The sequence below is a fragment of the Euprymna scolopes genome, chromosome 46 (genome assembly GCF_053919585.1).
Source record: "Euprymna scolopes isolate OS-2025 chromosome 46, ASM5391958v1, whole genome shotgun sequence".
NCBI classification, from domain to species: domain Eukaryota; kingdom Metazoa; phylum Mollusca; class Cephalopoda; order Sepiida; family Sepiolidae; genus Euprymna; species Euprymna scolopes.
This window is the reverse complement of record NC_136527.1, coordinates 65,297,105-65,320,373: the sequence shown is the minus strand read 5'-3', so window position 1 is coordinate 65,320,373 and position 23,269 is coordinate 65,297,105. Positions and strand designations below refer to the sequence as shown.

Genomic DNA, 23,269 nt, shown 5'->3' with positions numbered 1-23,269 from the left:
TTTCCCTTTATTTTTTCTTTCTTTCTTTATTTTTTCAACCCACGTATATATATATATATATATATATATATATATATATATATATATATATATATATACAGATCATAAACACATACATGCCCACACCCAAACATAAGTAAGATCTTAACTATGATCATACATCTATGGATTACATAAGTCGGTTAATATTATACTTTCTCAAGCAGTTATAATATTACAAACCTAAATAAATACCTATTTGAACCAAGCGAGTAATAGATTGTTTAGGTGAACCTTGTAATAATGTATGCAAGTGGATATAAAATATATATAATATACATGAGCTATATATAATATATAATTTTATGATATATAATAGACAAATATAATATATATAATATATATATATAATTTAAATATAATATATATAAAATATATAATATATACAATATATATATATGTAATATGCAATATATACAATGTATATAATATGTATATGATATATAAAATATATAAAAATGTATATAATATGTACAATACATAAAATATATATAAGATATATACACAATATATAATATATATATATATGTACAATACATAAAATATATATATATAATATATACACAGTATAAAATATATATATATAGTATATAGACATTATATATATTATATATATATAATATATATTATATATAATATAATTATCTATATAATATGTATAATATATATGGAATATATTATGTAATATATATAATACGTATATGTAATATATAATATATATACAATATATAAATATATTTCACAATAATATACACATGAATTATATATAATATATATATAATATATACATGACATATATTATAAAATATATATAATACATACATGATATATATAATATATAACAGACACATATATATAAAATATATATAATATATAATATAATATATATAATATATACATAAACTATATATTATACATGCATACAATATATATAATATATACATACAATATATATAATATATACATAAAATGTGTATAAAATATATTTAATATATATATATATAATATATATAATATATAACATATATAAGTTATATATAATATATACATAATGTATATAATATATAATATATACAAATAATATATAATATATACATATAATATATACATATATTATATAATATATACATATAATATATACATATATTATATAATATATAATATATACATATATTATATAATATATACAATATATACATAAAATATATATAATATATATATAAAATATATATAATAAATATATATAAAATATATATAATATATATAGAAAATATATAAAATACATACATAAAATATATATAATACATAAAATATATATAATATATACATAAAATGTACATAATATATACATAGTATATGTAAATATTATATATATTATATAATATATACATATATATATATAAAATATATACATATAATATATAAATATATATACATAGAGTATATATAATATATAAATTAATTATATAAAATATAAATATATATAATATATGCATATAATAAATATAATATATATAATATATGCATATAATATATATAATATATACATATAGTATATATAATACATATATATAATATATGTAATATATATAATATATACACCGAAAAATATAATATATACATAGAATATATAGACATAATATATATAATATATGAATACAATATCAAGAACACATAATATACATATACTCTATACATATTATATATACATACAATATATATATAATATATACAAACATTATATATAATAATTATAATATATACATATAATATATATATACTGAAAACATAATATATATAATACATACATATAATATATATAATATTTATGCAATATATAGATAATACATATATACAATATATATATAATATACATATATAATATATATAATATATATAGAATATATATAATATATATATAATATGTAATATATATATGTATAATATAATGTAATATATATATAATATATATATATAATATATGTATACAATATATAATATAGTATGCATATATGTATATAATATACATAATATGTATATATATAATATATTTAATATATGTAATATATTTTAAGATTATATATAATATATGTATAGATTATATATTATGCATTTTATATAATATATACAATATATATATTATATGTATATTATATATAATATATAATATATATATTATACATGTTATATATATAGATAAAATATATAATTAATATATAAAATGCATAATATATATAAAATATACAACATATATATAATATATGATATATATAATATATAATATATATAATATATAATATGCATATATAATATATATAATATATATAATATACATATATAATATATATAATATATAATATACATATATAATATATAATATACATATATAATATATAATATACATATATAATATATATTATATATAATATAAATATATAATATATAATATACATATATAATATATAATATACATATATAATATATATTATATATAATATAAATATATAATATATAATATACATATATAATATATATAATATATAATATACATATATAATATACATATATATAATATATATTATATATAATATAAATATATAATATATAATATACATATATAATATATATAATATATAATATACATATATAATATATATATAATATAATATACATATATAATATATATAATATATAATACCCATATATAATATATATAATATATAATATATAATATAGATATATAATATATAATATACATATATAATATATATAATATACATATATAATATATAATATATATAATATACATATATAATATATAAAAAATATATATGTATATAATATATGATATACATATATAATATATATAATATACATATATAATATATATATAATATAATATAAATATATAATATATATAATATACATTATACACATATAATATATAATATATATTTATAATATATAATATACATATATAATATATATAATATATCATATACATATATAATATATATAATATTTCATATACATATATAATATATATAATATTAATATATAATATATATACAATATATATTATACATATATAATATATATAATATATATAGTATATATAATATATATATAATATATAATATACATATATAATATATAATATATATAATATATAATATACACATATAATATATATATAATATACACATATAATATATATATAATATACACATATAATATATATATAATATATAGTATATAAATAATATATTATATATATATATTATATATAAATAATATATAATATATATTATATATAAATAATATATAATATATATATATTATATATAAATAATATATAATATATATATATTATATATAAATAATATATAATATATATATATTATATATAAATAATATATAATATATATATAATATATATGTATTATATAAATAATATGTAATATATGAATAATATATAATATATATAATATATAAATAATATATAATATATGAATAATATATAATATATATAATATATAAATAATATATAATATATGAATAATATATAATATATATAATATATAATATATAAATAATATATTATATATATAATATATAATATATATATGAAAATTTGTATACATAAATATGTATACATTATATATATATAATGTCTTATATATTTTATATATATATATATATATATTATATAATATATATATTGTATATATAATATACATAATATATATAATATTCCCCTTATATATATAATATACATATATATATATATATATATATATATATATATATATATATATATATATATAATATACATATATATAATATACATAATATATATAATATATGCGAGCTTTTTTAGTCACACACAAAACACCTGTTCACATTTAAAACTACGTTTCTTGTCATGCGTCGTACACACACATTCGTGCATACGTACATACACGTACTTACATTCATGTTCAGGTTCTTTCGTCATTTATTGGTAACGCAATATTTTTGAAATTCACTTTCGTCATTTATTGGTAACGCAATATTTTTAAAATTCACTTTCGTCATTTATTGGTAACACACTATTTTTGAAATTCACTTTCGTCATTTATTGGTAATGCAATATTTTTGAAATTCACTTTCGTCATTTATTGGTAACGCAATATCTTGGAAATTCACTTTCATCATTTATTAGTCACGCAATATTTTTGAAATTCACTCTCGTTTTTTATTGGTAACGCACTCTTTTTAAATTATCTTTCGTCATTTATTAGTGACGCAATATTTTGGAAATTCACTTTCATCATTTATTGCTAACGCAATATTTTTGAAATTCATTTTCGTCATTTATTGGTAATGCAATATTTTTGAAATTCTCTTTCGTCATTTATTGGTAATGCAATATTTTTGAAATTCATTTTCGTCATTTATTGGTAACGCAATATTTTTGAAATTCACTTTCGTTATTTATTAGTAACGCAATATTTTTGAAATTCACTTTCATCATTTATTGGTAATGCAATATTTTTACGTAATTTATTGGTAACACAATATTTTTTAAATTCTCTTACGTCATTTATTGGTAATGCAATATTTTGTAAATTCTCTTTCTTCATTTATAGGTAACGCAATATTTTTTTAAATTCACGTTTTTCATTTATTGGTAACGCAATATTTTGACATTCTCTTTCGTCATTTATTGATAACGCAATATTTTTAAAATTCATTTTCGTCATTTATTGGTAACGCAATATTTTTGAAATTTTTTGAAATCCATTTACGTCATTTATCAGTAACGCAATATTTTTGAAATTCTCTTTCGTCATTTATTAGTAACGCAATATTTTAAAATTTTCTTTCGTCATCTATTGGTAACGCAATATTTTTTAAATTCATTTTCCTCATGTATTAGTAACGCAATATTTTTGAAATTCACTTGTGTCATTTATTGGTAATGCAATATTTTTGAAATTCACTTCCGTCATTTATTAGTAACGCAATATGTTTGAAATTCTCTTTCGTCATTAGTAACGCAATATTTTTGAAATTCACTTTCGTCATTTATTCGTAACGCAATATTTTTGAAATTCACTTTCACTTCAAAAATATCTTTTAGTTTTGTATATATTTAATATATAAATATATATGTATATATGGTCCTTTTAGTTTTGATCTCATGATTTTTAATATTTTATTAATAAAACACGAAATATGTGACTTGTGGGTTGTATGTTTACACAGTAATTGTTTGACAAATGCAACAATTAATAAGAATAATTAATAAGAGCCTCTTTATTATTCCACGAAAAACTTATTAGATCTTTCATAAAATTTTCTTAGATCCTTTTCCTCTACTTAATATTTTTACTTTCCTTTTAATGAGAAAACTACTTATGAAACATCGCCACTTATCAAGGCCCAGATGGCAATCGAGGGTAAGTGTAAATGTGTGTACAGTAGTTCATCCGACAATGTTAGTAAGCGTTAATAATGGAAATCCGGTAAAGTTGTTAATTTAAGTTGAACAGCTCATCAAGAACTTGTTTATGTTGGACTTGAACACAACCATATTGTAGTCAGCTGGAGCAGGAAAACGGAAGACAGTTCCACCGGCGTGCAGTTTTAAGAAAGAAACTTTGTTCATGGAATCTACGTTTAGGTTAAGGCACAGATAAAAAGTGAAGGAAATTATTGATAGATTTTTCAGCTAGACGAGTGTTTCTTGTGAAAGTTTGGCGAGGGGGGAACCATAGATTGAAGCTCAGTCAAACACTTTCCATGAAAATAATGATAAAGCAGAGACAAACTCGCAACATCTCTTCTGTGGAAAAGAGGTTGCAGGGAAGAGAAAAGGGCATCCCCTACGAGGCTTCGAAGTCTATTTTGAACTCTATCAAGGCAGGATGTTTTCTTGCAGATGCTGCCCAGATTCAGCAACAGTACTCCATCTTTTGCCGTATCTGGCTCTTATATAGATAGAAAATTGCATCAGCAAGTAGATATCTACTGGATCGATAAAAGGATCTCAGCATTTTTACAGATACCTTGGCAACGGATTTGATGTACGTGTTCCATTTCAGATCAGGTGTAAAGCTCAGAAGCTTGTCAAAACAGGAAGCCTCCCCAAAACGAGCTATGCATTTTCAATTGATGCCAGATGAGGATCAGAGCTTTGATGATGTAAAGATAGAAACTTGGGTTTAGATGCATTAAAAGTAACCAGAAACACCTTTCCCCATTGTACCACGTGCTCAAGATAAGAAGACAGGGAATCAGAGAAAACTTGGTCGTTTACGGTCTTTGATGTGCTACCATAAATGATAGTGTTATCAGAATAAATATCTACGAATGATGTAAGGATATGATTTGGAAGATCATTACTGTACATCAGAAAGAGAGTTGGGCCCAGGATGGACCCTTGAGGGACTCCGACATTGTGAGCTTTTGATGTTTGCCCATCAACCACTATTCTTATGAGCCTATCAGAGAGAAATGATTTAATAATTGAGAAGACATTTCCAGCTATACCATAGCTGGAGATTTTGTGAAGTAAACCTTTATGCGATTCTCTATCAGAAGCCTTTTTCATGTCAAGAGTAATTGTCATAAAAAGGAAGCCTCCGTTGAGATTCACTAATCTTATGAAATATAACTGTAAGTACATCTGCTGTAGATCTAACAGAACAGAAGTGATATTGTATGTCACTAAGAAGGTTATTTTTGCTGAGACGGTTGACTACTTCTCTATTGAATACAGATTCCAGCAACTTACTCATGATGCACAGGAGACTTATTTGCCTGTACTGAGAGGAAGATGACATATCACCTGAATTAAATATAGGGCATACTGATGCGATTTTCCAAATCTCCTGAAGACAATACTTAAACAGCTTTGTAATTATGGGCGCTAATTCTGGTTCTTATGAAAATAACACTGAGAATTTTTATGCAGTAATTAGCTGTTTCTACCTTTTCTTGTCATGTTCATATTTCAGTATTGTCAAGAGCTTTTCAGATATGAAAAATGTCAAATGTGTCTGCGTTTTTTAACGTAAACCACTATTCGGGTATCATTCTAAAATTTGACAGAAATGATAGCGGTACTTATTGGAGAGCTATGTATTTATATTTAAAATCAAAAGTAGTATCAAAACAATAGAAAGGAAACTATTAAATAATAGTTGCGATTCTGCAAAACACAAGTGACACTATGAAAAATAGTTTCACAATTACTATGGGAGCGGTAGAAATAAGTATAGATGCGACATTCAATGTAAATGTGTTGACTGAATCAGCTTACTTGGCAAAAATGTTAAGAAATTTTATGATGCGCTGCTCTGAAAGTTTCTTAGTTAAAACATTATAAAACAAAATTTATTAAAAATAAGTGTTTTCATACTTAGTAGAAATGTTTATAAAAGCTTTGTAAATATTTTGTGAAATTCAAGCATATCTATATCTAAGAATACAAAATGTATTTGGGTTAAATTTTATAGAATACTTACATGGCGGAGAGAATCTTCCTAAAAAGTATTTTCAAATAAATCAAAACGTTATTAAACTCTTTATGATTTTCATTTAAAGAATACTTACATGGTGAAGAAAACTCTTACAGGAAAAAATATTATTTGGCAGATTTGCCGTTTAGTTGTATAAATATCCTCAAACCAGGTAATCACTAAAAGGGACTCTTAAAAGTCGACACCGGTATCGAGCAGAAGCTTTTTATTTTTTTCATGTTTCACAAACTTTTAATGAGTAAAATATAATAACATAATTTTAAAAATGTGATCGTCATGTTATTAAAATTTAATTTAAATCAACCACGTTGTTTAACAAATAATGCAAGATGAAGTTTTAAGATGATCAAATATATTTTATTTTATAATTTGATATTAAAAAACTTGAACAATAAAAATAAAATTGTGGGTACTTATGTCATTTTTGGTACTGTGTTTTGAGAAATCAGGAAGATAGTCGGGCACAGGATGGACCCTTGAGGGACACCAGCATTAATACTGTGGGCTTCTGATTTCTGCTCATAAACCACTGCGCTTGTGAGCCTATCAGAGAGAAATGATTTAATAATTGAGAAACATTTCCAGTTATATCCTAGCTGGAAATCTTGTAAAGTAGGCCTTTATGCCATATCTTATTGAAGGCCTTTGCTATGTCAATAGCAATTGCCCTAGAAAGGAAGCCTTTGTCAGAACGGAAATCATATTGCATGTCATTAAGAAGGTTATTTCTGCTGAGGTAGTTGACTACTTCTTTATTTAATATGGATTCCAGCAACTTACTCATGACACACAGGAGACTTATTGGTCTGTATTGAGAGGGAGATATCCTGTTACCTTAATTCTTAAATACAGGGCATACTGATGAGGGTTTCCAGGGTGTTGGGAAGCAATTCTCCTTAAGACAACGCTTAAACACTTTTGTAAGTATGGGTTCTGGTTGAAGCTTTTTTAACACTATAATTGGAATGCCATCAGGGGCAGTTGCTTTACTGGCATCAAGGTTCTTGATTAGCTTGGCGACATCATGCAAAGATATTTATATGTTGCATAGCGTGTTGTCGTTTAGAGGAGGAAATACGGGGAGTTGATGGCCTTGGTTGCATAGTATGTGTCTGATGTGTTGAAAACCTGATTTCATTGTAAGAGAAACAGTGCATACCTGACAATATGTGTTTTTTAAGTCTCAGATTTTTTATTGCAATCGAAAAACTTTGATTTCTATCATGCACGATTTCGTTTAATATTCAACTTGTGTTAACAATTATATTTCAGTCGAATTTTAGTTTCGTTATTCTGCAACACATCAAATTTCTTTGAAAATGAAACGTCACATATTTCACAAGAATAGTTTCTCACATAATTTTGCATGTAATGTAATCGAGTTGTCTTTTAAAATAGCCAAAAGAACTTCCCACCGATATAAATCTAATTAACTATGTCTATGCATATGTTGCATCTCCTGAGGCTTATGTGTAAGCCTGCAAATATAATTTCTATCATATTATATGTTGTGTGTTGCAACACATGTTGTTCCATGGTAAATGATGGAAAACCTTTATAACAATAATAATGTGTTGCAACATATGTTGTTCCATCGTAAATGATGGAAATACTTTATGAGAATATCGATTCTTGATAGCACCAGCATATAACATTTGTTTTCAGGAATCTAATATGTAATAGTTTGCATCAAAGTAAAAAGCAAGTGATATATACTTGACAATTATAAAAGTATGTTTACTGTATGTTTTAGCATGTAACAGATTTAATTTCCTCCGTAAAGACACAAATATTAAAGAGGAATATAGTTTCTGTCCAATTTGGGCTAGCCATAATGAGAATATTTTATTTGAGCCTCAAATACTATGTAATTTTTAATATTTCGTCAGGGTTTATGTGTAGCCAAAAGTATTCTGTTTCAAAGCTGTTCTGATAAACTCTGATACACAGAAACCTTAAATACTCAAGGAAAGGTCTAGTAGACAGTCAAGTTAATTTTCAGTGTGTTCACATGTTTCAAACATTCTGTTTCATTGAAAAGAACCACATACGTCACATGAATATGGTTTCTCCCTTGTATGTGTTTGCATATTTTTCCACATCTAGTTAATCTTCCTTTTTTCGGTTTCCTGCATTCAAACAAATAATTTACCTGTTATATGTTCCAACACAATGAAATCTTTTGAAAGATTCGAACTGTTTATTTTAATGCATGTTTGAATCGTCTTGAACTTGGTTTATCGGGTATATTTCCTCCTCACCCTCAGCTCGGTTGAGGCCAGCATCATTACACCATTAAATTCTACGAAGGTTGCTTCTTTCTTGTTGTTGTCCCATAACACTATATCAGGCTCTGTATTTTAGGTCTGTCTTATTGATAAAACAGTATTATCCAAAAATGTTGGTCAATTTCAATACGGTGGTTGTTCTGATTGTTATTGTTTCGTAATGCTGATGTAGATTGTTGAGGTTTGGACCTTGTGAGCTCATCAGAAATCTCATGGTGCTCACAATAGTGAGATAATGTGGACAGACATTGGATTCTATATATCATACTCCAGCATGTGCTTGCATATGCCGCAACATATTTTGTTTCATTGCAAAAGAATAACCACATACCTCACAAGGATATGGTTTTTCTCCAGTATGCGTTTGCATATGTCGCAACATATTTTGTTTCTGCGTAAAAGAGATGCCACATACTTCACAAGGATATGGTTTCTCTCCAGTGTGTGTTCGCATATGCCGTAACATATTTTGTTTTACTGCAAAAGAAACGTAACATACTTCACAAGAATATGGTTTCTCTCCTGTATGTGTTCGCAAATGTTGCAACATACTGTGTTTCATTGTGAAAGAGGAGCCGCAAACTTCACAATAATATGGTTTCTCTCCACTATGTGTTCGCATATGTAGTAACATATATCGTTTTGTTGTAAAGGAAGAGCCACATACTTCACACGAATATGGTTTCTCTCCAGTATGTGTTCGCATATGTTGCAACATATTGTTTTTCCGTGTAAAAGAAGAGCCACATTCATCACAAGAGTATGGTTTCTCTCCAGAATGTGTTTGCATATGTTGTAACATATTTTTATTCAATGTAAAAATGCCACATACCTCACAAGGATGTGGTTTTTCTCCAGTATGCGTTTGCATATGTCGCAACATATTTTGTTTCTGCGTAAAAGAAATGCCACATACTTCACAAGGATATGGTTTCTCGCCAGTATGTATCCGCATATGTAGCAACATACGGGTTTTCCGTGTAAAAGAAGAGCCACATACTTCACAAGAAAATGGTTTTTCTCCAGTATGTTTTCGTACATGTTCCAACATCGAATCTTTCCTTGCAAAAGAAGTGCCACATACTTTACAAGAATATGGTTTTTCTCCACTATGTGTCCGCATATGTTGTAGCATACTGTATTTTATTGTAAAAGAAGTTCCACACACTTCACAAGTATATGGTTTCTCTCCAGTATGTGTTCGCATATGTAACACCATATTTTGTTTCTGTGTAAATGAAAAACCACATACTTCGCAGGAATATGGTTTCTCTCCAGTATGTATTCGCATATGAATAGCCAAATTGTGTTTTTTTGAAAAATACGAACCACACACTTCACATGGATATGAATCATTTTCAGTGTAAGATGTATCGCTCATTATTGCAGTTGAAATATCTTAGTTTTTTAATATAATTTAGGTTTTGGTATTTTTATATTGTACATTTATGCACGATACGAAATAATTTATATGAATTATTCACATTTGTAGAATTTTTTATAGATTAGAAATTTAATCCTGTGAATAAATCGGTATAGTAATCACATGCAAACAGAAAATTTGATTCAACAAAGAGTTTTATATAGTTTAAAATTGCATAATTTGTCTCGTTTTAAAGCAATTTACATAAAAATTGTAAAAAAATTATATTTTCGCAAGATATTCCATATTATAAATCCTCAAGTCCAATGATTCTTAATATTTTCTGCAAAATAAAAAAAATAAAATATAAATGTAAAAAAATGATTAATTTTATACTTATTCTGACAAAATAAACAGTTACAATATATTTTATAAGAAATACATATTTGTGTATCAATATTTTAAAATATTTTTATTTAATTACTCAATTTCTATTATGAGTTTTTGTGTAAAAATATTTAACAAATTCACGAGATTCGTTTTATTGTTGAATGAAAACGTAAACATGCTTGTAGAAAGATTTAAAGTGAGAAAAAGTAAAATAGTTTTACTTACAAATATTAAAAACTATCTCACTGGCGTGAAGACAACTTTTACTTAAACTAAAAAGATTATTAGTGCAAATCCTAGCCAATCCAAGTTTGAGTGTGAAAGCGAAAAATTGTTATCTTTACAAAAAACCTTTATTCACAACATTTATATAAATCACAAAGGCAAGTCTTGTAGACGTATATGTTATTTAATAGAAAGATTGATTCTGAATGTTCCTGCATCAGACTCAATGAGAGAATAAGCCAACTAAAATATAATCAAAATTATCTCACATGAATTATATTGGTATGTGTGTATAGTGTGTGTGTAAACTTACGGATGAGAACCCCAGCAGAATGCTTGTTTACTAAAGGAATTTTTAAATAAGAGCGTAATATTTATTTATGTATTACAAAATATTAGAACAGCATTGGTACCGTCGGTTTCAAATTTAAACAAACAACACCTATAATTGGCCTATAATTATCAGACTCTCTTCAGCCTCGACAAAGGCTAAAGAGAGCTCAATAAGGGAAACCAATTGCTCTCATCTTCCGTAATATATATATATAAATACAAATAAATGATGAAAGTCTATATTCCAAATTTCCAGATGTTGACCATCTTACAATTTATTTCTTAAATACCTTTGACATTTAAGTACGTTTTGTCATTTATTTGTTATATGTTGTGTAGTTACATACATGTATAGATAGAGAATGAAAACAGTGTTTTAATTTAAGTTCTGAAAGGGTTAAAGGCACGATTGGGTTTTCGACCTTAATGAAATAGATACAATGTAAGCTCCTGAGAGAGCATCTACCTCTAAGTTAGGAGGGCCCAAATTCCTGATGAGCTAGTTTCTGTATATTTGGCTGTACATGAACTTGTGAAATTGTTTGATTTTGATGCAAAATTAATCAAGCTATGAAACAATGTAGGTGACCAGAATCCAAGATGCTAAGCAAGCAGACAAATTATGTATAAATGTTGGTCTACGTTAAGAGACACTTACATGAAGATTTAAAGCAATAAAGAATGGTTAGTTATATCTCCATAATAAACAAACGCTTAAACTCTCTAAATGCCTATGCTTGCTGATGGCGTCAAGTAGAACAAATAAAAAGTGTGTCATGTTATCTGATACTAAAACCTTAACCTTCATGTTGGTGCATATAGTGCTGGCACTGATTTGTACATCAGAAAATTAAGAGAAAATAGATTTAATTTCCCATTTTGGATCTATTACACTGTTTACAATAGCAGTAGGTATTTAGGGTTGCATTTGGTCTTAAGGTTATTTTGAAAATGAAAAGGTCTATTACACATGTCACCTTATATCCATATTAACATATGTCAGTAACATATATATAACGGATATCATCTGAAACAAACATTTCTGAACAATTGTCACTCTTTCGATTTTTTGAATTGATTAAGAATTTTGGAATTGGATTGTTTCCTAATTTATTAGGATAGGATGATTAGGTCAATAATCCTTCATTGATATATGATAATCGACTATATCAACATAGTATAACTAGAGAATGGTGAGGCAAAACCTGTATTGCAAATATATGTTGTAAGTGTATAGAATCTTGGTAGTTCATCAAATTTTCTTTAAATGCAATAAACACTGGACATTCCATGATTTTTTTTATGAATGAAATTGAAAATTCCATGATTTTTTTATGAATGAAACTGGAGATTATATGATTTGCTTATTGTATGCATGGAATAATACTATTTAGAAAAACAGAACTAAAAAAAACTTTCCTTCTAAACTGGTGTTATGTATTCTTAATGTACTTATCATCAGTTGCTTCTCCAAATTTCACAAAATTTTTATGGACTAATTACAGTGTTCAAGAAATCTTAAGAATACCAGCATGGTCTAAAATCTTTGAATCTTTGCTAATTATTATTTTTTTTTAAGTACATTCCACCACAAATGTTATAATCGTTATGTGTGAATGCATATAACATTCAGTTGTTCTCATGAAAATTAACATGTATCCTATTAATAGTGAATATTATATTCATATCCTTATTCAACAAAAAAGAGATCCAGATTTTCTTTGATGACTTGCACATCTGAACATGATATTAATGCAAATGAGCTGCAGGAATCGAGCATTTGATCCTTATTTTTACAGGATAGAAAAACAAACATATCTAAGCCTATGATTGAATGAATACCAAAATGATATCCAGTTTTACTGGAATACGACAACTTGATGGTAAAATATATAAAATCTACAACGATTCAACTCCTTTCCTGAAACAGTTTAAACAAACTTTCGTAAGCAACAAATGATAATAATACATAAAACTCATGTGGCACAATCACCAGATCACCGAAATTAAGCAATGTTGAGCCTGGCCAGTACCAGATGGGTGACCATTTGGGAAGGCTAGACGCTATATGCACCTGCAAAAAGAACTCCTCGCTACAAAAACATCTACAAAAGTTGTAGATGGCCTATGCCCCTCGAAGGGCTGAAGGGCTATGGATGGACATAAAACTCAATTATTCTCCTCGGCCGAACATTCACAATTAACATGAACTGAATACTCAAAACCTATTGCCAACTTTGTTTCAAAGAAGGTGAGCTCCCTATACAATACTTGAAAACTTCTCACACTCGCCATATTATCCCATATTAACAAAACCACAATTTGCCAATGCATGATTTATTGTGGCTGCAAATGCTGGTGCGTCTCTAACTCTTCTTACTATCACACCATCTTGAAAAAGAGTCTTTAATTTAATACATCCTATATTGTCTAAAAAACTCCAACCTTTATCCCATTAATGCAATGTTGCACCCACGTGCATGATTTATATATATTTCAATAGAATTGGCACTCAGAAATATATATTTCAATAGAATTGGCACTTCATGACCTTGCTGCACTGATTCCACCCATCAAAAAAATAAATACCACCAAGCAATCAGAAACTTTCAAAATGATCATTACTTTTCAGATGGCAGAAAGCTGTTTACTCTAACAGATCATTTTCGGAAATGCTGGCTTTTTTAATTTTGTTCCCTGTTCTTTAGACTACACAAACAACAGAAATAAAAATAAAATGCGAACAAACATCTTACCACCAAACCCCCACTCCAGAGACCTCTATAAATATGGCCTCTAATTCCTTGTAGTCCTCTAGCTCTATGGCAATCTGAATTTGTGATTAAAGAAATTTATGATTTGTGATTACAGAAAAAATCTGCAAAAATATAAAAAAAATGATTGTCAAATGAAAGAGGCTTAAATTCAAACATTTATAAAACAATGAAATTAGTATTAAAAAACATTAAATAAAATTGTATTATTTATGTCATGAAAAACACTTGGTATTTCATGATTTTATATAAAAAACACTGAATTTTGCCATTGCACTATGAAAGAGGTTAAAACTCAAACACCTTTTAAAAATTGAAATTAGTACTAAAAATCATTAATAAATTGTTACCAATTATTATTCTGCGATTCAAATTTTAAAAAATCAAATTAGTACTAAAAAGAAAGTAGATAAAATGTTATTATCAATTATTATTTTGCAATTCAAATTTAAAAAAATGAAATTAATACTAAAAAGAAATTAGATAAAATATTATTATTAATTATTATTTTGCAATTCAAACAATTTTAAAAAAATTAAATTAGTACTAAAAAGACATTGTAAACATTTCAAAATATTTTCTACTTTTATAAAAATGGTCGTTTTATAGTTTTACCTTTTTTAATAATGTAATTTTCCCCGTCTCGTTTTATTTATTTTTTTTTGTTTTATAGCACTTTCTTTTTTAATAAAATTAATTATAAATTTAATTTCTCATTTATATTGTTTTAAAAAGGATTGCCAAGATCAAAGTGTAGTATCTGTTCTGATGCTGCACTTCATTTTAGGTCTCAGTTAATGGAGGAGAAATCCTTCATAACTGATAATTTTTTATTTTTATTAGTGACCAGAGTGCTCCTTTTTGGGGAGCTGGTTTCCGCCACATTAAAAACCAACCACATGTCTAACTCTGCCCTTATGGGGAGGCAAGTAAAATAATTAACTCTTAAATATTTGTAAAGTAAATTATTGTTTATCCATGGAATTCTATTTTTAGATATTGTGTGCAGTCAGCACCAACCCTATTCAGGGTTTAATCGGCTTCCTCCGAAGGAGGAAGTTCCATGGGAGTATGAAATTCACAAGCCGTCCTCAGTCGCATGTATATCCCCATTAGAGGGGATGACGACGTTAGGTTTTTTGAAACTTTTACAGGGAGGTGTCGATGTCCTCCTACATACAGCACCTGGACTTCCCAAATTGGTCACCCATTTTAGTAATGACTAGGCTCAACGTTGCTTAACTTCGGTGATCTGACGTACATATTTTTTATATTGCAACTAAATTAATTCAATTATTTGCTTCGTTGATAAATTTAAAACAACTGTGGTAAGGAGTTAGTTTCATATCGTCAAATTTTCTTTTTCGTTTTCGTTTAATAAATTATTTGCTTCATTGAAAATTTCTTATTTTTATTCTTCTTTTCTTAAAGTTTATCGTAAATTAACTGTTAAATATTTGGAAAGTAGAATATTGTTTATCCATGGAATTCTATGTTTAGATGTTGCAATCATTTTGGAAGAATATTTACTCCATCATTTGAAAATTATGGCCATCAATTATAAACAATAGATAAGATATACAATTAATAAATAAAAAAAATTAATATATGTTTTTATATACGTTAATATATAGTAATAATTAGTAATAAATAGTAATAAGTAAAAAAAATTAATATATGTTTTTATATACGTTAATATATAGTAATAATTAGTAATAAATAGTAATAAGTAAAAAAAATTAATATATGTTTTATATACGTTAATATATAGTAATAGTTAGTAATAAATAGTAATAAGTAAAAAAAAATAATATATGTTTTTATATACGTTAATATATAGTAATAATTAGTAATAAATAGTAATAAGTAAAAAAAATTAATATATGTTTTTATATACGTTAATATATAGTAATAATTAGTAATAAATAGTAATAAGTCAAAAAAAATTAATATATGTTTTTATATACGTTAATATATAGTAATAATTAGTAATAAATAGTAATAAGTCAAAAACATTAATATGTTTTTATATACGTTAATATATAGTAATAATTAGTAATAAATAGTAATAAGTAAAAAAAATTAATATATGTTTTTATATACGTTAATATATAGTAATAATTAGTAATAGTAATAAGTAATAAAAATTAATATATGTTTTATATACGTTAATATATAGTAATAATTAGTAATAAATAGTAATAAGTAAAAAAATTATTATATGTTTTATATACGTTAATATATAGTAATAATTAGTAATAAATAGTAATAAGTAAAAAAATTAATATATGTTTTTATATACGTTAATATATAGTAATAATTAGTAATAAATAGTAATAAGTAAAAAAAATTAATATATGTTTTTATATACGTTAATATATAGTAATAATTAGTAATAGTAATAAGTAATAAAAATTAATATATGTTTTATATACGTTAATATATAGTAATAATTAGTAATAAATAGTAATAAGTAAAAAAATTAATATATGTTTTATATACGTTAATATATAGTAATAATTAGTAATAAATAGTAATAAGTAAAAAAAATTAATATATGTTTTATATACGTTAATATATAGTAATAATTAGTAATAAATAGTAATAAGTAAAAAAAATTAATATATGTTTTTATATACGTTAATATATAGTAATAATTAGTAATAAATAGTGATATTAAAAACTAAAAATAAAAATAGGTTCAAGGTTCCTAAAATTCGAACCAGAATTGTTCACAAAGGCTTGTGGTTCAGTGGTTACACTGAAAAATCAATTGTAAAAAGTGAAATTCTTCTAAAGGTTCAATCCGCAAAGTGGGCGACTGAAAAATACAATTGCGAATTACTTAACACCTCTATCCAGTCATGGCTGACCAAACAATAGCATGCTATCTCATGGAAGTAAATAAAGGGTTCAATTCAAAATTTATCCAAATTCCTGAGCTTGACAGAGACATTCCTGAGTTCAGCAAGATACACCTGAAAAGGTCAGAGGTTATATCGATCAAAAAGTTTTGAAAACCACACTCAAGAGATAAGAACAGTAATCTGATGAAAAGCAAATTGTTCTTGATATACACCTTTTCCTTTGTCTTCTTGCAATGCTTATTGAATGACAGGGTTTTGTCTAATGTGACACCCATGTAAACAGTAATGCTGACATTTTTTCGTTTATTTCCATTCCAGGTGATCATGAGCTTTCTGGTTGCTTCATGATTGTTGAGCTAAAATACAAAAATTAGCATTGAGTGCATTGTTTTTATAGTAGTTTTGAAAGAGTATTAAGTGTCTGGAAGTTGTTAAATATTTTTTAAATCTAGTGCTTCAACCACTACTATAATGTTTAAAGCAGGAAACTTCCATTGCAGAAAAATAAGAGAAACAACTGAAGCATGATGTTGTCATACACTGAAGTAAAGTTTTGAAAGGAGTAAGCACAAGGAGAAAAACTTATGGGAATTCATATTTCTTAGATCTCAACAGGTTCTTTTTTCCATTTATTTCAATGAAAATCCGACATAAACAATCTCACATGCATGTCACATGAACATTGATTGGTTGGTTGTTTTGTTTTACGGCATATCAACCCTTTTCAGGTTATTTAATGCCGAATCTGGTGATTTTAAAGAACGAATTTTTAATATAGTATATTTGTTTTTTAAGTCGTATTCTATTTAACCCATAGTTGGTACCCTAACAGGTGCTACCACTCCGGGTCAGAGTGGACCTGGGAGCAATGGTAATCAAAGGGTGGCTCCAAACTCCCTAAGGCCTGCAAGCTGAGGCCTCACCATCGGATATAGTTTAAGGTCATATCCAGGACCACATGAACATTGAATAATTCTGACAATTGCATTAAATAATACAATCTGTAGATAATAGGTCAACAAATGCTGAGAAAATGGTAACTGCTCTCCTGCAAACACACCATTTGCGTTTTATACATCTTCATCATTTCCACTATTATCAATGCATCGAAACACTAAACGATTATCATTTGTTCTACAACTTTAATTTTATGCTGCTGAAGTTCTGCCGAAATCAAGTTCACTTTCAATTTAACAGGTTCAATGATGTTTAAAGCATGAGTAATTTATCTAATTACAGTATAATTGTTCAAAAATGAAAGAAAACGTTTAAAGATACTTTCTTCCTGAAAACAATAGCATCACTCCAAACAATCTACTCATTTGTAGTTGCTTGCCTCAACAAAAGAGATAATTTAGTTTTATATATGACTAGCCAAGGTGCCTGGCGTTGCCTAGCGTTGCCTAGCGTTGCCCGGGTGTTTTGAGGTGTGTGTTGAGCAAAAAAAAAAGTGGTAGTAGACAGGCAGGCAGGCTCGAACCCGTAGCATGAAGGGGGAAAAAGAATGTGAAAAAAAGCAACATCTTTGGCATTGCATCCATCGCCAAACCGGAAGTGGTGACAGTTTAAATTAAGGCTAGTCAATTTTACTACAAGACAGGCTTGTTTAAGAAAACCCAGGACAGTTTCATGCGTCAGTTCAAATGTGAAAAAGCTCCATCCAAAAACAGAATTCAGAACTGGGTGGACCACTTCGACAAGTATAGGACCATTGAGAACCTCGACGCTGCTAGAGAGAACCGTCCAAGCCACTCGAGACGTCCCAAGAAGCTAACAGCCGAGCTGGTTGAAAGAGTGAGAGAGTCTCTCCAGCAGAGTCCAAAATGCTCTGTGTGTACGCGAAGTCAGTCCCTCGGTATGTCCCGTGAGACTTGTAGGAGAGTGCTGGTGAACGATATCAGGGCTTACCCACACAGAATACAGACGCTTACAGCCTCAGACAAGAAGCAGAGGAGGGTTATGGCAGTCAAGATGCTCGAGGAGACACCAAGTTTCCTTAATTTCCTTTGGATCTCAGATGAAGCCCACTTCCATCTTGATGGAAAGGCAAACTCCAAAACGAATGTTTTCTGGAGGTCTTCCAGACCCAATGAAGTAGCCACCAAGCCCCTGCACTCTCCTAAGTGCACGGTGTGGGCTGCAATCTCGGCCAGAGGCATCATCGGACCAATCTTCATCGAAGAATCTGGTGCAGCAGTGACAGTCACCAAGGAGCAGTATGTGGAGGCCCTCAAAACCTTCAAGAGTGAGCTCCAGACCATCTATCCGTAGCTCATGAGCAAATTCTGGTTCCAGAAGGACGGAACAAGTTCTCACACCTCAAGCCTGTCCAGAGATTGGCTGAAAGAGAACTTTGGAGGCCGAGTGATCACCCAAATCATAGACAAATCTCCATTATATGTCAAAAATTCAGGTCACTTTGTAAAAATAATCAACAATGCTTCCATTCATTCCAACTAGATGGTAAGTCTAGATGTAATAAGCCTGTTCATGAAAGTATACACCGAGGAGACACTGATTGTGGTATGGGACAGGCTAACTTTAAGAATACACTTTCATGCCAATTTACATATAATGAAAATATTGACCTTCTATTTATATTTTGCGATGGGGTCTGTTATTTTACAGCAAAAAGAATCAATAATGTCCCTAGCACTGGCCAATTCACACATTGAGGAATCGGCATTAGGATGAACACCACTAAATTCAACAACATGGTAGTAATATGTGGATGACACAGTCATACTCTGGCCTGTCCACACACATGTTCAAACATTACGAGATCATGTGAACTTTATTTGTCCAACATTACAGTTCGCAAACAAATTTTCATTCCTAGATGTTTTAATAATTCGCTCTGGTTAGCCAACTTTCATTGGACATCAACTCCCACCATCGATATAATGTAAGAAAAGGAACTGTCCATTGTCTACAACATGGAGAAAAGGCAATATGTAGTAATAGCAATGCATTTCTAGAGGATATGGACAGTTTAAGAAAAATCCTTTCCTAAAACAACTACCAAGAGAGCATGATATCAGCTCCAAGAAATCTGGACGAGACACCAAAGGACACCATTTGAAAACTCAAGACATTTTGTATATTTGATCATTAGGACAGTACTCAGAAGCTATTCATCTCTCTGGAAAAATTTTGTCATACAGAAAAAAAAGCATGATGAAGAACTGTGTATATGAGATCCCATGTAAATGTGGGAAATTATACAAAGGTGAAACAATAAAAAGTAAACAAAAACAATAATACATATACAGTAATATATATATATATATATATATATATATATATATATATATATATATCAATATAGAGTGATAATAATAGTGATATTTAAAACTAAAAATAAAATAGTAAAATAGGTTTAAGGCTCCTAAAAGTTGTACTAGAACTGTTCATAAGAACCCATGGTGCAGTGGTTGTAGAACATGGAAAACATCAATTGTAAAAGTGATATTCTCCTGAAGATTGAAGGTTCAGTTCTCAGTGTGAACGATGGGAAAAATGCAATTGCAAATTATTTAGGACCGCTATCCAGCCATGGTTGATGAAATGAGAGCATTGTAATAAATAAAGGGTCTGTTCGAAATTTACAACTAAAAATTCCCGATTCCCGAGTTTGACAGAAAAATTTCCGAATTTAACAAGACACACCTGAAGAAAGCAGGAGATAATATCGACGAAACCCTTATGAAAATAACACTCCCAATAAGTCTGAATAATCCAAAACATACGAATAACAAATCCTCATATAAAAAATTATTTAAAGAAATTAATTAGATTTTTTTAAAATGAATTAGATCTTAAAATGAATTAGATTTAAAAAAAAAAACCCAGAAAACTAATATTTATCTTTTAAAGGATTTTTAATATGAATTTATTTAACTTACAAAATTTAGCTGAATTGGTTAGCCCGCTGTCAAAACATTTTTTATAACTTTTTTTTGTTTTTACGTGTACAGATATATATATATATATATATATATATATATATATATATATATATATATATATATATATATACACCCTTTTGGGAATCAAATTTAGTCGTTAATCTTTCAAATACAATCAAAAGTAGTCGGAAACCTACAAAAAAAAAAAAAAAAAAAAAAAATTATGAATCAGCTTTCAAAACTAGATTCCCAATCTTTATTTGTCCATTTTTGCCCGTACAATTTACAATAACATTGCATTAACAATAACGTTACGTTAACAATTTACTTAAAAAAATGAAAATAAAAGATATCGTAAAACTTCAGTTTAACTTGAAAATACTGTTTAAAGAAATAGCACGGTAACATAAGTGCATAACCACCGAATTAAAAGTATGCAAGACAATATTTGAATATAAAAATGGTAAAATTATAAATTTAATTAAAACGACGTAAAATATGCTTATTTTGTGTGACGTCATAATTGAAACATTAAAACCTCCAAACGACACATTCGCAACGGTTTCCAATATCAACATCTTTCACATCGCACTCATAAACAAAACATTAAACTATTTTTTTTTATTATTATTCAATTGTAGACGATTGTAGAAAATTACCAGTCTTCATTTACATGTAAATGTGGGACGCTGACTAATTTCTATATCAAAAACAAAAATAAATCACAATGGTTTAAATATGCTGGTGTAATAAAAACAAAAACAAAAAACAATTAAATTTAAATAATAATTACCTTTTGTTTGATAAATTGTTTGCCAGAAAGGAACGGTTATAAAATGTGTTGACTAAAATGATCCGAGTTCGAAGTCTAAATTTAAAATGGCGGCTGGAAGAGCTATTTAGCATAAAATTCAAGTCGAGCTAATCAAAATGCCACATTGTGAAACGGTCGATCTCTTTGTTGAATATTGCACCAACAAAAATAAAAAATAAAATAAATAAATATTATTTGTCATAATATTTTAATAGCTTAATCGAGACAAAACAAAATATGACAGGGCCGATTTGTGGAAGGTATGTTGACCGTGACTAAAATAAGCTACTTCCTACTAAGAAAGTGTCCTGAAATTGCCCGTGTATCTTGAATATATGATCTTGTGAATTTTGTTTTTTAAGTATACGAAAACAAACATGAATACAAATAATATTTGATAAGTATCTTTGGGTTTGTATTACTGTACACATAGATTCGAAAAAGTTGTCAAAAAACAAATATATAACAAATAAATATTATCAAAGGCAAGATAAGTTACTTTTCTGCCAAACTGGATATATTTTTTGTGTTTTTATTCAATGTAACATGTTTATTCAGCTCGAAAAACATGCAGTGTTTACCGATGTATTCGAAAATTCAAGATGGCGTCTCACACCCTCTTTGACAGTGACACCGTAAGTATGAAAAAAGGTGTTATCAATAAATTAAAAAAAAAACTATACAAAATACTATTAAAAACCCGCCGAATATATGTCAACCTATGTCACGGTAACATATA

General features: G+C 27.0%; 1 long non-coding RNA gene across 2 annotated transcripts in view; it reads right to left on the bottom strand.

Annotated features, from left to right (window-relative positions):
- The window catches only part of LOC145271456 (uncharacterized), a 38,699-nt gene extending 15,943 nt beyond the window's left edge, over nt 1–22,756 (bottom strand). The window contains exons 1-2 of one of the 2 annotated variants that reach the window (XR_013865884.1): nt 22,510–22,756; nt 7,761–11,562 (exon numbers count right to left, since the gene is read on the bottom strand). This is a non-coding gene — a long non-coding RNA (uncharacterized LOC145271456). Of the gene's footprint in view, nt 1–7,760; nt 11,563–22,509 lie in introns of those variants that run through there. The other variant, XR_013865885.1, reaches the window with a different exon arrangement.
- Nucleotides 22,757–23,269: the final 513 nt, after the last annotated feature.